This window comes from Spodoptera frugiperda, chromosome 30 (genome assembly GCF_023101765.2).
Source record: "Spodoptera frugiperda isolate SF20-4 chromosome 30, AGI-APGP_CSIRO_Sfru_2.0, whole genome shotgun sequence".
NCBI lineage: Eukaryota > Metazoa > Arthropoda > Insecta > Lepidoptera > Noctuidae > Spodoptera > Spodoptera frugiperda.
The window spans coordinates 8,742,050-8,762,967 of NC_064241.1; the positions used below are offsets into that span (position 1 = coordinate 8,742,050).

The 20,918-nt window shown below is 34.8% G+C and overlaps 1 protein-coding gene across 1 annotated transcript in view; it reads left to right on the plus strand.

Moving 5' to 3' along the window:
- Positions 1 to 16,280, plus strand: part of LOC118269552 (homeotic protein ultrabithorax) — a 128,838-nt gene extending 112,558 nt beyond the window's left edge. Inside the window, exon 3 of the mRNA XM_035584693.2 lies at positions 13,676 to 16,280. The gene's annotated coding sequence lies outside the window, so the exon portion shown is untranslated. The remainder of the gene's footprint in view (positions 1 to 13,675) is intronic.
- The last annotated feature ends 4,638 nt before the right edge of the window (positions 16,281 to 20,918 follow it).

The following is a 20,918-nucleotide window of genomic DNA, read 5'->3' on the forward strand; positions in this document are numbered from 1 at the left end:
AAATATATATCTATCTAAATATAACATTATTTATGCATTATATTCACTAATTAATTAAATATTGAACAGCCACCTGTGTATTGATTTATCTCTATTAGTTTAGCTATTCGGCAACAGATGGCGGTAAAATCTCTTACATAGCTAACATGCGTGTTGGAAGCACATGAACTTACTTGAACCGGGATATACAATACATAACATAACATGTGCATTTTCAAATAATTCGATTTCATAATTTATTGATGTCTGAATTTATACATTAATATTAAACACAATTATTTATACATTAAAGTAAAACAAATTAATAAATAGTCATAACAAACACATATCACAATAATAAAAATACACATTATTCATTTTAGTATAATAAATTAAATTAAAATTAAATAACATAAAATAAAAGTCCGATCATTAAAAAAAAAACACGAATGCTTACGTTTTTTTCTTCATACATGTTTTTATCTCACCAGCCGCAACCGCAGCCGCAGCGTTGAAGTGAACGCCGGCTAATTATTTGTTTTACGGCACGTTTACGATTATCGTCATCGTTAACTTGACGTTTACGATCAGTTAACACCTCGGCCCGTGATTGTTTAGCTCGTGGCTCTTATTGCCACTCTATATCAATATTGTAAACATTACTTTTTTTATTGATTGCCACCGGCTCCATTCATGTTTGTGTGATGATTCTCCTTTATAGGCATTTACATTTTTATTTGATTATATTTTTTAATACATTTTTTTTATATTTGCCATTAGATTTTTCATTCTTGTTAATGAGTATTTCATTTCTGCCCAATCGACTCTTTTATTAAGTGATACTTAGAATAGTTTGAACAAATTTGGCACTCATCTGAAGTTATAAAATAACAGTAAGGGTGTTCTAATACGGTTTTTGATCTACAATAAAACAAACAGAAAACCCAAGTGAATTGAGCTAGCCAGTTAATAAACGGAGGGAGAGAACAAGACAAAAAATAAATCAAGACAGAGAAAGAAATACTGAAGGAGAGGCGTAATTTATGAGATGCACATTTGGGCTGAACAGCACCAAATAAAAAGTTATTTCCCGGTATGGTTATGATATTAATGTTGTTTTTATTTTGTTATCAAATAATACTTTCAGATAATTCATTTCAATGCACAATTTGTATCATATAAGAAATAAATTACAAGTATTTGAAGAATTAAAGAAGTTATTAGGTCCAAAGTAAAAATCTTGCAAAGAATTCATAACGTACCTAAACCTTAAATCCCAATTCAGTAATACCATAAAATATTTAATGTAAAAAAGTCTCAAGTTCCAGATAAAAGTAAACCTAAAATATGTAACGAAAAAGAAATTAAAAATAAGAATAATGTAGACATGTTTTTCGCGACCGTACCGCCTATCGCTATGAGTAAGTTATGGCCGCTGTAGGGTGAGTTACACCCTGCTTAGGTCACGTGGCCCGAGAGGGATGCCGCAACGAAAAAACCGCGGGAGAAAAAAGGACAAAATAAGTTGGGGCGGCAAGTTATCTTCGTTTCATTCAACTCACACTCGCGCCGCCCGAACGTCCGTATAGATCAATAAAACTACTTTATCTCTTTTTGGCACATCCCCATCCCGTCGGCGACTTCCTAGAACGATACTTTGCCGTCGTTGCATCAAGCTTTCTCTATTCAAACAAATACACTTATCAAACAAAAGTTACTTTTTTCGCTGATTCTATTGTTTTCTATTCTTAATACCGAAATCCGATTGTCATCTTTTGGAAACAGCAAAAAAATGTGAAAGCTTTGAGTTGAGACGAATTTTTTAAAAAAGGAATCCTAAATTCAAAAACATATCGTTTTGTTCATTCTCTTTTGTTCTTTTTTTTTTTCATAAAAAAAGGAATCCCGCTAACGCAATTGTCGCCCGTTTTTTACGCGGTGAGGTCGCGTAAGAACGTTTTATCCGTGTTTACAAAGGTAATGGCCATAAAATATTATTACCGGGCTATTAGGAGCGAGCCACAGGTAGGTCCGGGTGGCAGTCGCTAGTTCATTGCTGTTGCGATAGCGCACCGGTAGTTGTAAGTAATTGAAGTTGTTAATTTGTCGTTAAAGTGCTCCTGTGTCTTGTTTGAGTGGCCGTACGTGATTTAGGTAGGTCGGTTGCCATTTTCTTTTAATTCTTTTATAGCACTTTAAAACTGCTTACTTACTAACTTACTTATCTTCCACGGTACCGTTTAAAATGTTCTCATACATTTCAAGATCCTTATTTTACAGTCAACCCAAAAGTTTCCTTTAATTCTAAAATGTCCCTTATTACAAGTTACATTAATGCTCATTGTCTGTAGAAGTGCCCAATTTTTGGTAGGGCTGTCACGCTGGCATATTTTGCGGCGGCCCGTCTTCCGGTATCACCTAATAAAGTAATTACTAGGGTAAAGTCGGGTAACTCGCCGCCTTCCCGCTCCATCGCGACTTTCCTAAGTAGGGACGACAAACGATTTGTGTCTGCATTTAAAATTGAGCAATTTGGTAATGTAATCACACCCCTGGTGTGTTTTGAAGTTCTTTATTAAATTTTAGTTGTAGAAAACTACTAGTAAATAGTGTACGTTGTTTTAAAAACTTTATTTACAACAATGTATCTTTTCCGCAATCTAATGCATTTAATAGTTTTCGGTAGCTTAATTAAACATAATCTCATATTTAAACCAGTGCTGATATACCATCATCTACTACGGAACAGTACAAGTCATCATATTTTATCGTAATAAGCATAAAACTCAATATAGGTAAACGTCAAAATCTCTCCCAAACATCACAAATACACAACCAAAAACTTTTATTCATCAAACCGCGTATCACCACTTACTAAGAATAAGTGCCTATAAGAATATCATTCAAGAAGTATAGAAGCGAAGAAGAAATGAACCGTTCACGTTCATCTTTATATCGAGTTACTACTATCCTAATACAATAAAATCGTTCTTGTGCGAGCGGCGGTGCGTTTGGGGCGATTCCCACTTCTCCCCAGTTTCCTCAAACGCGGGAACTTACGGAACATATGTATGTATGGGGGCTGTTACCAATTTTGTTAGGAATAGTGATTTTTAGGACTTCGTGAGGGGTCTTTGATTTTGTAGCTTGTATCACTCACTGTATTGTATTAGAAGTTTAGTAAGTAAGTGATTTTGATAGTTTAATTTACTTGTAGACTAACTGCGCACTCAGAGTCAGTTATTATTAAAACTATTCCTTATATACGATTTCGTATCGAAAACAATTGCTAAATAGTGGGTAAAGTAACCGTTACATGGCTCTTAGTACGGCGGTAAGAAAAATAATAAACTGCTAGAGTCTTGATACTGAGCATACCGTCTCACTGTATTTAGAAGACATAGGGATTTAGATGCAGATGCAGAATCTAGAGTAGTTTTGTTAAGTCTGTAAATAATGATATCAATCTAAAGCCAAACACAACTGTAATACGTAGGCAGATAGATATAGCGGCGGCATCACATTAACAGCCTCTAAGTAAGTGGCTCCTGCTGACCAAAGGCCTCTTCTCGTACGGCGAAGGTTTGACTTCTCCTTGCAAGAAGAGGCTCCGTTCATTAATAACTACGCTTACTCAATGCGGGTTGGCGATTTCAAACTTATAATTGGAAACTATAAGCCCAGCTTTTCTCACAATCTTTTCCTTAATCGTCCGTCACCTTCACAGTGGTGTCTAAATAATCTTAAAACATACTTATTCGTCGAAAAAAGTCCCACATTGGCACTTGCCGTTAGATGGTTTCGAACCCATACGAGAAGCGGGTGTCTCAGGTCCGCACAAAGAATTCTAAATATATCAGAATAGTAAATGCTTTGTGTATCTAGTTAACAGTCAAGTCATATATCGAATCAGCATCCACCGCACAATATAGGAAGGACTTCCATTAAGCATGATTTATCACTTCAATTAACAACAGAACGTCTTTGAATATGTCGGCCATATGTTCCAAATATGTCATCACCACTTTTATGTAGATAACGATACATTTTTCATTAGTTAAAGATAAATTAAAACTCTATGTAGCAATATTAAAACCAACAGCTGAAATTCCATCATTGGGAAACTTTCATAACTGTCTAAATTAGCATTGGAGTGCTTTTCCATCAGAGATGCAATATGCTACGTTGCTGTGGATGCGTTTGGCTTCCACCAATCATTATCATTGGTACACATAGCTTAGCACTGGTGGAAACGGACTCAGCTAAGCTATGTTTTTTTATATGGAAAGATGCGTGATAACTACTATCGATAAATTGCACATTCGAGCTGCGCATCTTCCTCGCACAGATACTTTGCCGCGGCGGATCATCATAGCATATCTTACTCGCACAGCTACATAACTTAGTATCCATAGAAATAGTCACAGAGTTTCACATCTTAGCTATCACATCTTCGTAGCATAGTTCATAGCATAGCATAGTGGTACATCTCTGGTGGAAAAACATCCTTACGCAATAAGTAGTAGAATTAATACTTCTTGGTCAATTAATAAATGTGGAGTACGTGCCCCAACTAGTCAGTTTGTAAATACTAACGCTACTAAAATCATCAGATTAAGCACACCATAAATTTTGATATCAACCCAACAATTTTAAAATATGAACTTCAAGAAAATTTAACGCAAGTCTAAGGCAGATACAGCAATGCGCTCATACTTATATTGTCCGTATCAAACAAAACTTTGGTCACGCTTAATGCCTTTACGACTGTCGAGGGTGACATAAAGAAAATGAAAAACATTTTGTATTATTCTTGTTGCGCTGTTAGCCGAGTAACTTGAACGACCCTCAGTAGGAAGGCCGCACACTCGCGAATTGCGAATTACACCTGCGTTTGTCGTGAAGATTTTTGGGGGAGACGAAATTAGTTTTACTCGGCTCGAAAAAATGGATAGAGAGAACGAAATAATAAATGAAATCTATAATGAATGATTGCAAGCTGCTTGAAACTGAACCAATACAACCAATGGCAATATCGTTACATACAACGTACGGCATTTCAATGTTAAAATCGGTAAATATCAATATTGCAATAGTGGAAATGATTATTAATGTGTCTAGACGAACTTTAATTAAAAAAAAAATGTTTTCATTCATTTCCTAATAAAAAAAAAACACACTATTACAAACATGTTTTTTTTTAATATCTATGAGCACAAAATATCCTTTTAAACATAGCTTTGTCACCGAATTTTCTAATTACATGTTTATGATCTAATTGAGTAGTTTTATGGCCGGATATATCTACAATAAAAATAGGATTTTGCCATCAGTTACTTAAAACATAATGACAAAAACATACATATACCTACCTATTTGTTTAAAATTCTTATCTCAAAAACATGAATATGCAACAGCACCACTTTAAATTATTATAAAGACATATTATAAATCACATATTGATTCAATTAATTCAAATAGATTATGTAAAATATGCTGAATATTTATTATAAATGAAACGCAGTGTCTCAGCGAGCCTTAGCGCTTCCCTCTGTATCCAACGGTTTTTGCTTAGACAAATATCCACAGAAACTAGTTAGGTACGTGTTCGGACTTGTTTATGTCGACTTTTTAATATTTATTACCTGCCTTGATCCATCTCTGGGTAACAAGTTATTTGGGATTGTGATTTCTTACTTTTTTGTTTAATTAAAAATGCAGGTTCATATATCTCGAGTAGGTTTACTAGACTAGAATTTAAGACGATTTTGGTAGTGTAAAATTTATTTAGCGGCCTTTGATTGTATCTCTTAAAATATCTTAAAAGGCTAACATGACAAAATATAGGGCTGATGCCTGATCCGGAGCTGCGGACTACCTAGCGGGTTTACCGGGGCTCTGGCTCGATAAGCAGGAGTAGGAACGGGGTGGTTTTTAGTCAGTAAGAGTCTGACATTCCCTCTCGCCTCGCCCAAGGCATGACCAGTCATTGAATGATTATTCCGCCTCAAAAAAAACATAACTAAATATACCTGGATAATATTTATAAGACCATGAAGGTACGTACAAACAAGTGCGTCATTGAGCTATGAACAAAACGCAAACACAAGCGATACAAATACAATGTAAATCAGTAAGGAAGATAGCGGAAAAGCCCGGGTGTTGGGTGTTGAATAAAATTCCTTCAGTGTTAGTATAATTTCGTAACATAGCCGGGCGGGACGAGCCAGCTATAAACTTGTCAACTCTAACTATTTCTGGGCTGTTTGTTTTCCTTTTGACAAATCGTGTCGCGACGCCATCTTAGATGCATAGCTGACGGGTTGATACCGCCTCCGAATTAAACTTAATGTTGCCGTAGGTATGGTACCTATTGAAGTAATGAGGATATGCTTTAATTGCTTATTGTTAAGGTTGGTACTTAAAACTTATTTCGATTTTCATGATTTTATAGTGTATCATTAAATTCTTTTGCAGTGACTAAGAGTAGAATCTTCTATTGATCAATGTAGCTATGTCATTACTTTCAAAGCTATTCTTGACGAAATTATCTCTTTCAACACGTCCAATATAATCTATAAATTAAGTTCCAATAAAACCGATAGCTCTAGAAATAAACTGACGAAAAATATTAAAATTAACTCACTTAAACTGTCGAAAAACATTAAAATTTATATGCACTTACTCACGGGAACTCGATAACTCTTCGATGATGTATAGACGGTGTACGTAATGAAAGGGAGACAGTTATATGTAATATTTACCCAAAAATACCGGTAATAAATTAACAAGGTGTGGGCCGAATTGCGAAATGGAACATAAGAACCTTTTTCTCGTAGGTTTGTGACAGAACAACTTTGGTGGGATCCGACGCCAAAGAAATATACAAATAGCATCAAAGAACATTTTATGTTAGTCTTTCAGTGACGTTGTTTTTAAAAGTAAAATATCGCGTTTGTTTAGTATAACGAATGATATATGTTTTGTCTAGTAACAAGCAGGAAGATTTGTTAATAAATGTTTCGGTGGAGGTGATGTTGAATGGCGACAATTCAGTGATTAATATTGAACAGATCTCAGGCCCAAAATAATATAAATGAGATTGTTTATATTTTCTAATAGCTATGTTGTTTCAGTGATTTTTTATAATAGGCATTTTAGAAATACCTATTGAAAATGCCTACACATTTTTTTACAGAAAAACAAATTGAAAATAGCTTCCTGAGCATTTTTTAAAGTTTAATCTTGATACTAAACTCATTTAAGTAGTGGACCTCCAAAACTAACTAGATTTTACCAGTATAAAACATAATTCATAAATATTATATATCGCGGTCCCATAACTCAGCTCGCGTCCCGGGTTCGCTCGTAATTCGTCGTGTGTGGCTCGCGACTCTTCTCCACAACGCTTCGGAAGAACCGTTCTAATATAGAGTAGACGACAAACAAAAATGAAATCTATTTTCCAAGAAAATGAGTTCTATATTCAATAACTTATAAATGGTGGTTATGATCATAAAGAACTTGAAGAAAACTAAAACCTTAGACAAGAGATCTATGATAAACGTGATTTCGGTAACGAGCACCGTCATCGTTGATGAATGGTCACGACTCTTATTTTTCCGTGAAAAAGGGGAGAAAAAACGAAAGTGTGAAAGGACGATCTCACTAAATAATATTGTGAAAAATAGTTTATTGTTAGATCTCGTGATTAGATGTAATAAAGGACGGGTGGGATGTAATCTTTTCTAGGGAAAATTGTTTTCATCCAATGCCCGTTTGTTGTGGAAGAAGGATTATAATTTGCTGGGGCTCCGGGAGAGGGCGCTACAAATCAACTTTATGGTAAACATACATGTATAGATGGATCACGCGGCCCGACAAATTAATGTCTGATTGAGAGTGGCACTCCATCGAGCCCCGACAGTGTTTTCTAAATACAGTCAGCTTGAAGTAAGGTAGTAAGCAAATAGATCGAAGTTGTTCACATAAATCTTCAGGGAAACTATTAAAATAAATCACAAGGACAGATATGCTCACAAATTGAAGATGTCCATGAAAAACATTTCAATGGATATAGAAAGAAAACAAAGTCAATACAACTTTTCCAATTATTTATCCACGAATAGATGTGGTCGGTGGCGGTTGTCTACGGATATTTAAAAACAAATGTTTCAAAGCTTACTCCTCGTAATTTAGGTACCATTTATTTATTGCTTGTACGAAAAAGTATGTAAGTACTATCTATTTGAACCAACACAAATTATCATGATTTGGCACGATGACTGACACCCGATTACCCTTTGCTCACCTTACGAATAAAAGAGAGAGTCCGTTTTATTTATTGCTGTAAAAGAACAACAAAAGCATCCACATAGGTACTTAATAAACGCCTGATACTCTACAAAGACTCGCGGTAAAGTGGAGAGATTTTATTACAAATCATACGGAGATTTATAGCGTGTGTAGTTGACCACTAAGCACTCACAACTGAAATATGAGGTTTCAATACCACGGGTTCGCACTTAAATTATTTTGTGGAAGGTGCTAGTTGATGCAGTTATAGAAAAATTGTTATAGAAAAATTTTGGAGTAATAGAAACAAGTACTGTTGCACGTTTTTTGCGTTACTGTAATTTTGGCACTATGGATAATGTTGGTACAATTAACAATTGCTTCTAAATACAAATTAGTATGATAGGACTTTATTTTGCTAAAAGACTGTAAAATTAAAATTGATTATTTCTGAAATAATAAAGCGTTTACAAGATAAACCAATAAGATCAATAATAAAATCATTTTCAGTAAACATATCATTTTTTTAAATAAATGGATGCGCCTCCATCGCCTCTGTTTCTTACTTCGTACTTCATATAATCTGCCTGTCTCACACTCTCTCCATAACAATGGCAGCTCATCGGCAGTACCAGTACTGTGCACCGTCTCGGTGATGTTGCCAACTCGATATCATCTTATTTCCTTGGCATCGACGCCAGCGACGACCACTTGATTTATTCCCCACTACCAACCTACAAAACTTTACGGATTAAATAGTTTTTTCTCGTTTCAATATTTGCCAACTTTTTTCCTCCAATTTTTTGGTCTCCTCTTTAATTTACATTGTGCGTAGGTTGCCTTTGCGTATAAGCTTGGAGAATTTATTTGACGCGATAAAATGGTTCATGAATGTTTTGTAAATATTGCAAATGCTGTCTTCTGTGGGCTCGTAAGACTAAAGATACACTGTAAAACGAAAGCACAATTACTCACAAGTCACAAATAATCCGTTGTGAAGATATTTGGTGTTATGAAAGTAAACAAAACCGATTTAAAGCACCAATAAGGCGAAATTAAAGTGAAGACCTAAAATAGCTATCGCTTGCAACCCTCAAATGCCCGACCTAATGGTGGCACATAACAAACTGTTACAGAAATAAATAGCAAGAAAAAAGAAAGATTAGTCTGAGCACGTCGACCGCATTAGCTGTGCCCAAAAATAAAATTAATATAAATATCGTGTAGTGTGAAAGTTCACAGCGGCGACAAACGATTGCGCATGCGCCTAGTAACGGTCTCCTTTTTAAAACTTCCGTATAATTGGTCGTGTCTTGAGAGATGAGAATTTATGTGAGGGCCCAACAGGTTAGAATACCGTTGATATTGTGAATAATGAATTTCAAATATCGAAGGCTTGTAGTGGGCTCCATTGATGTAATGTATTTAAACTGAATTTGAATTTTAAACAATGTTTGTTTGGAATAAATAATGTGTGAATCAAATTATGTTGCAACGTTGTTTCTGTATACCGGTCTCGTTGCCATGAATACGGAATCGGGAAAATTTCATTTTCATTAAAACTGGATACACGAGCAACGCTTGAAGTAACTTTTCGGTCGTTTTTTTTTCACGCGGTCGTGTCATGTTTTGTGAAATTTACGCCCAGCTTAAAGCGTCCAAAAATTTTAGCTTGTGCCGTCCAAAATCCTGATAAATGTTCGGGCCAGGGGGCGGATCGCTGCGGGAAAAAAATCACAGTACCCCTTTTTAATATTAATATTGCTTGCGTAGCAAATTGTGTTAGATTCTAATGTAATTTACATACACAACATGTGATTTACTTAAAATAAAAAATCATTTCTATTTTCAAAAATTCTTACACAGAATAAACAATCTTTTTGATTATCTAGTCGAATCAATAACTCTGCAATAAACTTTCCACTCGTGTTTTGGCTTCCAAAACAAACTGTATGGATTTCTAACAATAGACGATACAGTAATGGCGTACATGGACGGAGCACGTCACGGAGGGCCCGCACACGTCGGGTGGGGATGTAGATAAATTGATGGCCACTCCGCGCAGGTACGCGGGGTGGAGCAAAACTCCTTTTAAAACGAACCCCTATACCATTTTTTTGAATTCGATTATAATTGGTTGTATCATTTCGTAGCCCTTGCTCCCAAGATGGTGTCTTAAAATCGGTCGGTGCAATTTTATAATATTTTATAATAAAAGCAATTTTACCTTTGTGAGATAATAATGACTAAAAAAATTATAGCAATTTTGTTATAAAAATCTATGTATTTAATTAGATATATTCCGAATGACAAAATTACAATAACTTTTCTTGTAGTTAGTCTCGCAAAATGACTTGCGGTTATAATTTTTAAAACCCTTTGTTGAAACCCTCTGTAATCCTTATAGAATTTACATACAAATGTAAAGTATTTTCACATTAATCTTATATGCGTTAACGAATGTAATAAAATCCTTACAGGCTGGGGTGGAATCTGAGACAATTTGCCAGTCTCGCCCCTTCGTAAGCCCACCTATGCGTCTTTCTTATTGCCGCCTAAATCTTGAATATACAACTAAGATTAATCCCGTTGAAAGAAAGGGTGATGCAACCCTTTTGAGGGATGTTTGCGTTAAAAAAAGATTGCAAGAGTTTGTTTAAAAGAATATTTTAGTAGTTCGGTTACTCACTACAATATAAACACCAATTTATAAATATGTAGTAGACGAATAAATTGGTATCGAGATCAGAACACTTTATCAACAGCGAAAACTTTTAAAAGATTAGAACAGTGACAGTTCTAAATTCCCTGTTAAAGAAAACATCTGTATTTAAGCCTCAAAATTACTACGAGATTAGTAAGAATTCATCAAAAATGTTCACGACAAACTCGAAACTACATTAAAATGTCGTTTGAACCAATGTAAACGCGGTTCCACGTGTGAAGTTTCATTTCGTGTCGGTTATTGAGGTTTAATTACTTTTTTATTGTCGTGAGAAATACCTAGGTTGAATTAATAACAGCTTCTAGGTGATAATTGCTCGGTTAATTACCAAACCAGATACGAGTCAGTGTGTTGATTTTTAAGGTGTTGGCTTTATAAAGTGCTATTATTTAAATAGTGGACCATTAAAATTGATTGATGCTTTATTGTTAGTTAATAGAGCTACCGAATACTGGTTAGGTGCGAATCTTTGTTCTTATTTAGGGGACCAGTAGATTTTTTTTTCAAAGGAAACAATCTGGTACTGTACACTATTTTTTTCAAAGATCATAAGACCGTTTCTTAAACTTTGTTTATACTAAGAACGTTTACTTCCTCGTAACCTTGATGATTGTTGTCTACCACACAAGTACGTATACCAGCGGTCGATATTCATTATTTCTACGGTAGAATACTCGCAACCCTTATCAAGGGAAGACGCCCGTTTTTTCTCGGTTTTCCCAAATAATTTATTTAGCGGGCCGCCGTCAATTTATCTCTGTGGGAGCTAATTTCGCGTCGGCCCGGTGGCTGGCTGGCGCATGCTGTAATTCAACAAATTGCGCGTCCTATTGGATTTATGGGCTCTCGCACTTGACGGAGCGCCCGGCGCCCTTCTTCCATTGTTCTTGATGCTGCGTGCATACTGGACAACATCTGGAAATAGAATAGAAATCGAGTTACTCGCGTTTGGGGTCGTCGGCCGTGGTGGCATCTCGAGCATTCGTTTTACTTTTGTGCCGAGTTAGGTTATGTCTGGATGTGTTACGTAATGATTTGCAATAAAAACATGTGCTATCGCTTAGAATTAACATTTATTCCGAACGTGAACGCAATTTAGTGTCAAGTTAGACTGTTGATTTGTGTAGTGGTTCTTCTATTTCTATTTCATCTTGTTGTTCGTCTGTGCCCAGTATGCTACTACCCTTACCTCCTCTGCAGTAGTAACACATAATCGTATCAATTATTCGGTTCGCGTCCCTCTTCTTTATTACTTTCCTTGACCGGGATGGTAGGTGAACCTTTTTGTACTACTTTGACTTTTTGTAAGAATTCCCCAGAGAAACGTAGGTGTATTCTTGTTTACAGCAATAAATTACGTTCGTACTGATTGTATGGCTGTTTAATCATATGCTTGGCCTACATTCGCTCGGAACATGTCACTACATAAATTAAATGAGAATGTTGTACAAGAAAATTCAGTGCCAACGTCTAGTTGATAAAGTTTAAAAAAGTCACGTAGAATAAAAGATGAAGTAATTAAAACCTCTAAAAAATAATAAAAGAAAATATTGTACAAGTGAGTAGTAAGGCGAGCTCGAACGTTTCTGTTATGTGTTTCTTTCTGCTGACTGCGGATCGCCAGACAGTCCTCCCTCTCGCGCGCTGCCTCGCGAATGGGCCACATCAGCAGCACCGTAACTGTATAGAGAAGATACAACATTATTTTAATTTAATAAAAATATTTAAATTTCTTTTTTATGATATTATGCAGTAATTTATTGACTTTGTGGTCCGAAGCTTCGCCTAATTCAAGTAAACAAATATTTCGTTACTCATAACTTAGTATTTCTATATAATTTAATACGCAAAATTTATAATCTTCTTTATTTAAAACATTCACTTATACAGACTTACGAACATTAAGCCACATTGCATTTAACAAACACGCACAAGCCTCTACTCTAAACAACAATAACATTAAAATAGCAATACATCACACAAAGTAACTTTCATGATATTGTGTCGACAGTAATTTAAATAACACACTTAATCTATAACTGTCACACACGCAACCGCTCTGTACATATCCACAGTCTTTGTAAATCAGCATATGCAAAGTGGTATAGCAATAAATCTAGCTGCTCTTGCTCGTTCTCGCATCATGTTACATCTTAATTTCAGAGCCGGCTCGACGGAGCCTGCCTGCCAGAGATACAGCCTTTTATCAAATACGCATTACGCTAGAAATTAACTTTAACTGAAAAAAAAATTCGCTGTTCCGTGAGCGTAAGCGATAAATAATGAAAAGCTGTTAGAATGCTGAGTTTGTTTTAACATGCCCATGGGGCTTGCGCGAAATTATTTGCATTTTAAGTCCGCCCTTGTTTATGAGAACGTATTCCGATCTGATGAAATATCGTCGTGCGCTTTAGATTTTAAATTGTTACCGACTAGTGCCAAGCGGGTATAAATAGAAAATACTGCTGAAAATCGTCACATTTATCTCCTCAGCAATATACTGAAATTATGCTTCCAATTATCCTAAACCAACAACGACGATAACGAATTTTTCATACGTTGTTTAGCTAACCCCGCTTAAATTATTTATTTATCTCGAAAACGAATAAGCTATTTGCATTTTTAATTTTTTTATGATTGGCGTTTTAATTAATTTCGCTTTTCCTTTTGTTTCAGGTGGTCGTCGCGTGTTAAGCGTTGTCCATGCTTTGGTAGGTCTTAGGGCCGATACTAGTATGTAAGTTAGCGCGCTCCATGTACTGTACACGCAGCTACCGTGATGTATGTATTCGATTGGCATATTGTCGCTCGGCTCCGCACGCCCCGACGCGGTTTGACGTCGCGAGATCAAGATATCAAAATCGACTGTCGAATAAATTTTTACGCCAGCCCACACGAACGCTTAGGCAATCGACTGCCAGAGATTTATTGTCAAAATTTCCCGTTAGTAACGCTTACCGAGCACACTCCGCGTATCACTATTTCACAAATAAAAGAACCAGTCGCGATATCATCGTCGACTATAAATTATATGAAGCTCGGATGAAAAATACGCAATTCGGTCTTCGCTTATTTATCGCTTAGCTTGACTTACATACGAATATATTATGTTAATAAGGCGATGATATTAAATAGTCAAATCGATTAATATTAATCGGCTCGCATCGATAATGTTGCGTAACAGTTGCGGAGTGAGATGTGAGCTCGCCGTATATTCTAGATAGAACCATTAGAAAGCGTACAGTTATTGTCCAGGCGACATGGCGTTAGTTGTGAGGCTGTCGCTATCTGTCGGGGTGATCTGCTATCATGTTCCATCGGGACGGTGGCTGTTCCACGCTAGGAATAGGTCGAGTTCCCGCGTACTGTTCCGTGATATATTGTTCCGCATCTCCCTGTATAAATCTTGAACGCCTGCTGAGGTACACGGGACACGGCCGCCGCGGCAACTCCGAGCTTCAAATGGAATTGTGTTTTTATTTATCGTGCGAATCGTGCCCCACTATCGCTCACTTGAAATCGCACTTTATCTGCCAAAACGCGGTGTCGAACCGAGGTGGGTTTTACAGCTCTTTATAGTTACTATTTTTGTTTATATTATTGCGATGCCGTTCTTACGATTAGTACATACAGTATGGGTTTATTTCTGATGGAGCGCTTGCCAATATTTCGTATCATGACGAGTTCATTTCGTTTCAAATTGTTTGGTAGCGAGCTGAAATTGAAAATGCACTAGGAGTGTTAATACGTCCACTGCGACTACGGGAATTTTCATCTTTTTCATGTTTACTCTAGTTGGTAGGTATCATAGATTGTGATGTGGAGTTTTGTAATACTCAGTGTTTTGACCAGATATAATGTTATACGATATTCGAATTTGATTAAAAAGTATCAAATTCTATCTCATTTGATCAATGTGTTCCTCCGTCGCAGTGTATGTGTGGAAACAAATTATTGTAATGTAAATATTAAGACCTAGTAATTATGTATTTGTAACCGAAATCTGATGTACAACGTCTGTATACGTCTTTGAAACGCATAATAGTGATACATTTACAGACTTACTTACAATATTATATTTTACTGGCGCGACGCATTCGGCTAATGTATACTTAAGTACCGTAATTTTTATGTATATTTGTGAGATATTTGACTATATCGATTTGAAAATTGAAGACAGCGTTTTGTGCCTACCAATTTTTTCTATTAATATATTATGTATTTAAACATTTTGGTCCATTGCGTCTCGCCAGAAATCCTATACGTAACTACAAAAGCTTTAGTATGAAAAAAAATATTCCATTTATTAGTCGATAGCTTAACTTATTCTTAGAAAAATAGATTACCTATAGTCACTTAAAAATGACATGAATCAAAACTAGTTGTGCCCAGTATACGAATAGCTAATTAAATTTAAGTAATAGGTAATGTAATTTATTTTAAGATACAGTAGCGGTAATATTTTTGGATTCCTATAAACATATACGTAATTTTTTCTTCTGTATAATGTAGTGTTGAGACAAAAAATGATCGCGTAAAATTTAATCGAGATTCTTTCGGCACATTTATTTTAATTAACGCCTTCGAAGTGCCAAATTCATTTTGTTAATCATCGATTCATCTAATTACCTCTTTATATAGTTCCTTTATAACGTAATAATGATTTTATTGTGTTAATTTAAACAACGATTTTGCTTTAAACCTCTAATGTACTGCACTACTTTACTGAAAGAATCTTGATCTAAGTTTTATTGACAAACTTTTGTTACATATTGTAAATACTAAATACTTTATTTATAAAGCTTCTTAATGGAATAAAGATGACAAACTTGTTATGTAATATATCATGGAATTCGAAATTCGTACACTTGTTTTAATATTTCACATATATTTTGCGACATATTGAAAATGATAAGTTTACATTTGAACGAAATCGTTAATTTATTTTAATTCGAAACGTGCTCATGAATGTAATACGTAAATTTTGTCCTTTTACGAAGCATTTTGTCATACGTAAATAGGTAGGCCCAATTTTATTGTATTGTAAAATAATTATAGTATAGAAATAAATGAAGAGAAATACTTAAAACTTGAGGGATTCTAGTGTAGAGAATGATTTAAATGTTTGTGTTTCATGATTGTAACTGTGTGAAAAGTTGTGTAATATTATATTACCTTACAATACCTATTATAATGAACGGAACGATATTATAATTTTTTGTACAATATCGGCTATAGTGCGAGATGGATCTGCATTAAATAAAATTCTGTTACTGTACAAGTTGCTTTTAATTTCTTCCAAATATTACCTCTAACCTTACTTGAGAAGATCACGAAAAAGACCAAGTTGTTCTAAATCTAAATATATATTACCTATTTTTTTTAAGCTATACTATCAACAACAACAGCAAAAGTCGTCAATTACATTATCCCGCAAATCTTTAAGGGATTTTTAGTATTTTAATATGAAATACAACATTAATTTACTCACTCACACAAAATAGTTTTATTAATATCATTCTAACTACAGGACACAGAGACATTGATTATTATTAGATAAATTAATTAGACTATTCCTTAGTAATGATCGAAAAATAATTGCTAAGGACTAGATTAAGCAACCATTAAATGACTCTGAGTGTAGCGGTAAGTTACTAAATCACATTACACTACACACCATACAAATTAATACATTATAAACTGTACTCTAAGGGCGTACTCAAAATATATTCTTCTCATAGAAACGAAGACGACGCTCCCTTCAAAATCTTAGAGGCTCAATATGAATAATGATGGTTTAAATTCCTGGCTGGTCACTAACCGAACGAGTAACATCTGGTTATTAGCCAATGAACATAATTTATGACACTTGATAAAACACGAGGTGCGTTGTGCTCGTAAATTCATAACTACTTCTGTCAACCACGTCAAGAGACATTGAAAAGTATGGACGAAGAATTTTGCTTAGTTTTTAATAATTTGATTATGATATATGATCTATAGTTGTTCAGTACATTGACCACGAAATAATACTCGTATTTTTACGCCTTAGTGATTTTCTAAGTTGAATGAGGTTTATGTCTTGTGATTTTCCTGAAAAGAGTCACTGAAATAATCGAAGATAAGATTATCCATTTAAGACCATACGATGACGATAAAGTTTTCCAGATCAAGACAAGAATAGAAATTATGATAGTAATTTAGTTACCTAGTAAGTATTTTGTTTTTTCTTTCTTAGTAGAGTATTTTCCAAAATATTTACAAGGTTCAAAATAATAAAATTGAACGATTGCGTGGAAAAGCTAATGCATAATACATATACAGTAGAACGGTGAAATAAAGTAGTGTTCACATCGAGAAAAGTAGCCATGGTGTCGTGCCAAACAGGAAGCGTGCATGCGAGGCCGCCGGGATATGGGGTTCGATTCTTTTGCTACGCGATTTCAGACCTTATTTTATTTGGTACAGTAATGACAGATCTATGTGTTCAAAATTATGTAAACATTTTGAGTTTCTTATGTGAAGCTCTTTGAAAAACTTTCTGCAAATTATATGTATTATGTTAACCTAAGCAAAATAAATAACATTATGTAATTGCAATATCAAATATAATTGATAGTTTACATTTGCATAAACGTGTACCTACATGTACACACAACACGACACAATATTTGTCAGATTAGTAGGGAGTGTGTTTCCGAAGATCTTATCGTTCATGTAAACTACAGGAGCTAATCAATTAGAGAGTACATTATGCACGTATTATGTATCTCAGTTATAAGTAACAACATTATAAGATCAAGTGATGTATAATGTGTCAAAACGTATACAAGTAATAAGTAACTATTACATCATCAGCCTATATATGCCACTTCTGACCAAAGGCCTTTTCTCGCACGAAGAAGGTTTGAGCATTGATCACCATGCTTGCTCAATGAAAGTTGACGATTTCAGACTTATATATAATCAGAAATTATATGCCCATATTTCCTCACGATATTTTCCTTCACCATTAGTCAGTTATGTCTAAATCATTTTAGAATGTAATTAACTATTATATGTATATAAAGCAGAAGTCAAAGAATTATAACTTCTACACGAACTCGTAAACAATGCAACTGACAAAAGTTGCCATCATGTATAATTTTAGTCACTCATAAATAATAGAAACTATTTGGAAAGAAACATATCGCGTCGCACACTTACAAAACCCCATTCCCGTTAGGGATTTCTAACATTATTTATAACTCAAGAAACTAAGCTCCATTTTTTATAAAACACCTAAATTTGGTGGTCCGTCTGCGGTACCCCATAAATCAGGGTGTATTCGGCGGATTACCGCAAGAGTAATGACTCCAGTCCACCTGCTGAGGGACTCCTATTATTTAGCTATTTGCTCAACCGTACTGAGCGTCCTCTTACAATGTTACTAGTACTATACGAAAAGATTTTCTTTTTACGCCATCTTTAGAATCAGACGGCCGTCTTCTGACCGATGATCATCCATCATCGGTCAGAAGATGGTCTTCAATGTTGCTATGTATTGTAATCAAATCCATATTACCGAATTTAAAAATAAAATCCGTGACGAAATTTCGAATATCGTACTAATACTAGTTTAGATTTTAAACAAGATTAAAATGCATTTTCTTAAATATTAAATCTGTGATAGTATGCTTATATGAAACATAATAGCATAAATCATATTGATGTAGGATATGACCGATAATTTATTGGACACCGTAGACGCGAGGTTTGATGGATAGTTTTGAGCAACTGCAAAATTTGTGCAATGAATACCTAAGTGGATACTTGTGCCTAATTTAAAAGGCCAAACCACACTTCCTGACTCAATTTGACAATTTGGTCACTTATGTATACAAAGCAAATTAAGACTGGCGCCAAACAATAGACCAGATTCATTCATAATTCAAACTATTACCAACTAGCGCATCAAGCATTACAAGCAATTTTTTGTTCAAATGTTAATATTATTGAGAATCTAAAGTTCAATATTCAGTGCATTTAATAAAATATTACAAAATTTTAAAATTAGAATAATTAAAAAATATACCTACACGACATTTTCTTTCTAGGTCATTCCATTCCAAAATTAAATAAACAACGCAAGTTGATACACGTAACCTTATATCCCTTCAAAAATTAAGGGCGGCTTCGGATAGTGTTTTATGCAGAAATTAAGGCTCCCGTGAAAGGCTTATAATTAACGAGCTAATTAGCAACGTGAGACTGCTCACTTTATTAGCTGGGTCGTCGTGGAACACTGATATCGGATTTTGGTACTGTTTTAATTAGACATTTTCTTGCTGCTTTTGTTTAGGTTATATGACCTTAGATTGAGTTAATCTAGTCGTTTGAGAGATATGTGTTGGAGATGGGAATGTGCTACGTGTATGGTGGGATCGATATAAACTGTTTTGAAGTTTTGATTACTTGGATTATGGGCGTCTAGAGAGGTCCTTGTTGTCCGAATTCATCCGTGTTTTTGACTGTGAAACACTAGTTTTTTCACACTAGTTACCAGCTTGAGATTTTAGTATGAAAAAGTGTCACAATTTCCGATTCTGTGTACTCTCTCTAATAAGAAAATCAAGGAGTAAATCGAAGCTCAATCATATAATTATGTTAAGGTAAGTATACCAAAGTCTTTGTCAGCACTTACTTTATCAAACCCTAATACAAACAAACATAATATTTATATACATAGGCCTTCTTTAATCAGAACAAAACAGACCACAATCTTAACCAAGCTTGCAACGTCAATCATACGCTACATCTCAACTCATTTCGAATAGAGATGACAACATTACCCTTTACAAGCATAGCTCATACATCCAGTGCATGTCATACAACAATTTGCCGTGCAAAATCTGCACACACAAAGTTCTGCGTGCACGCCGCCATATTTCGCGGTCAGTAGACATATTGAGTTATCTTAATTAGCCGGGAGGCTGGCTGCCACCCGCGATCCGACCGATACCTACCGAGCTATGTTCTTAGTTATCTAGCTAGTATCTAGTAACCTAGGTCTTGTGCGTGGGTTCTGTACTGTACAGGATTTTTGTAGGAGGAATTTGTTGGAGGAATGGTTTTAGGTTTGTTTGAAAAGATTCTGTTTGAATGTTTAGTTTGTTCAATGGGCTTTATGTCAATTTTTGTAAAATATGTATTTTTTATAAATAATACATTAATTTTACTTATTTATAAAGTAGAAGAATATGTTTGTTTGTTTGAATCACGGGAACTACTGGTCCGATTTGAATAATTATATTTATGTTTGATAGTGCATTTATCTAGGATGGTTAGAGGTTATAAAACATCACGCTACAATCAAAAGGAGCTGAAAAGAACAGGCGAAATCGCCCTGAATCGAGCTGCTTTCAAGTATGAAAATAAATTTCTCATGAAAATGTAAACGGATAAAATTTCTTCTACTACTCCCTTCATCAAATTAATCTAACAAAATTCAATTAACACAAACACTCAAAACAAATTTAGTACAACTTACATTACTTAATAAATCGTGCAGTGTGATTTAAATAACTACGTACATAGTTACATACACTAAAAATATTATTATAATAATATTCAGGTACGTGTAGTATGAACATAAATCCTTCTGTCCACAATATCAGGCACGGCAACTCCTGCGCAGTCGGGGCTCGATCACGAGGAAATAAAGACAATATGGAAGAGAATTATTAATATTATTTACTTTATAAATATTGATGAAAACGTAAAAATATCTTCAGGCTATAGAATTATTTTTAAAAATTAATTTAAAGGTTGCTACTGTTTTTCATTATCAGATTTTTTTTAATACTCGAACGCATAAATTTCTTCATTTGTTTTTATTTACTTTATGAAGTATTGTCGTCTTTGAGAATTCGCATGTTAA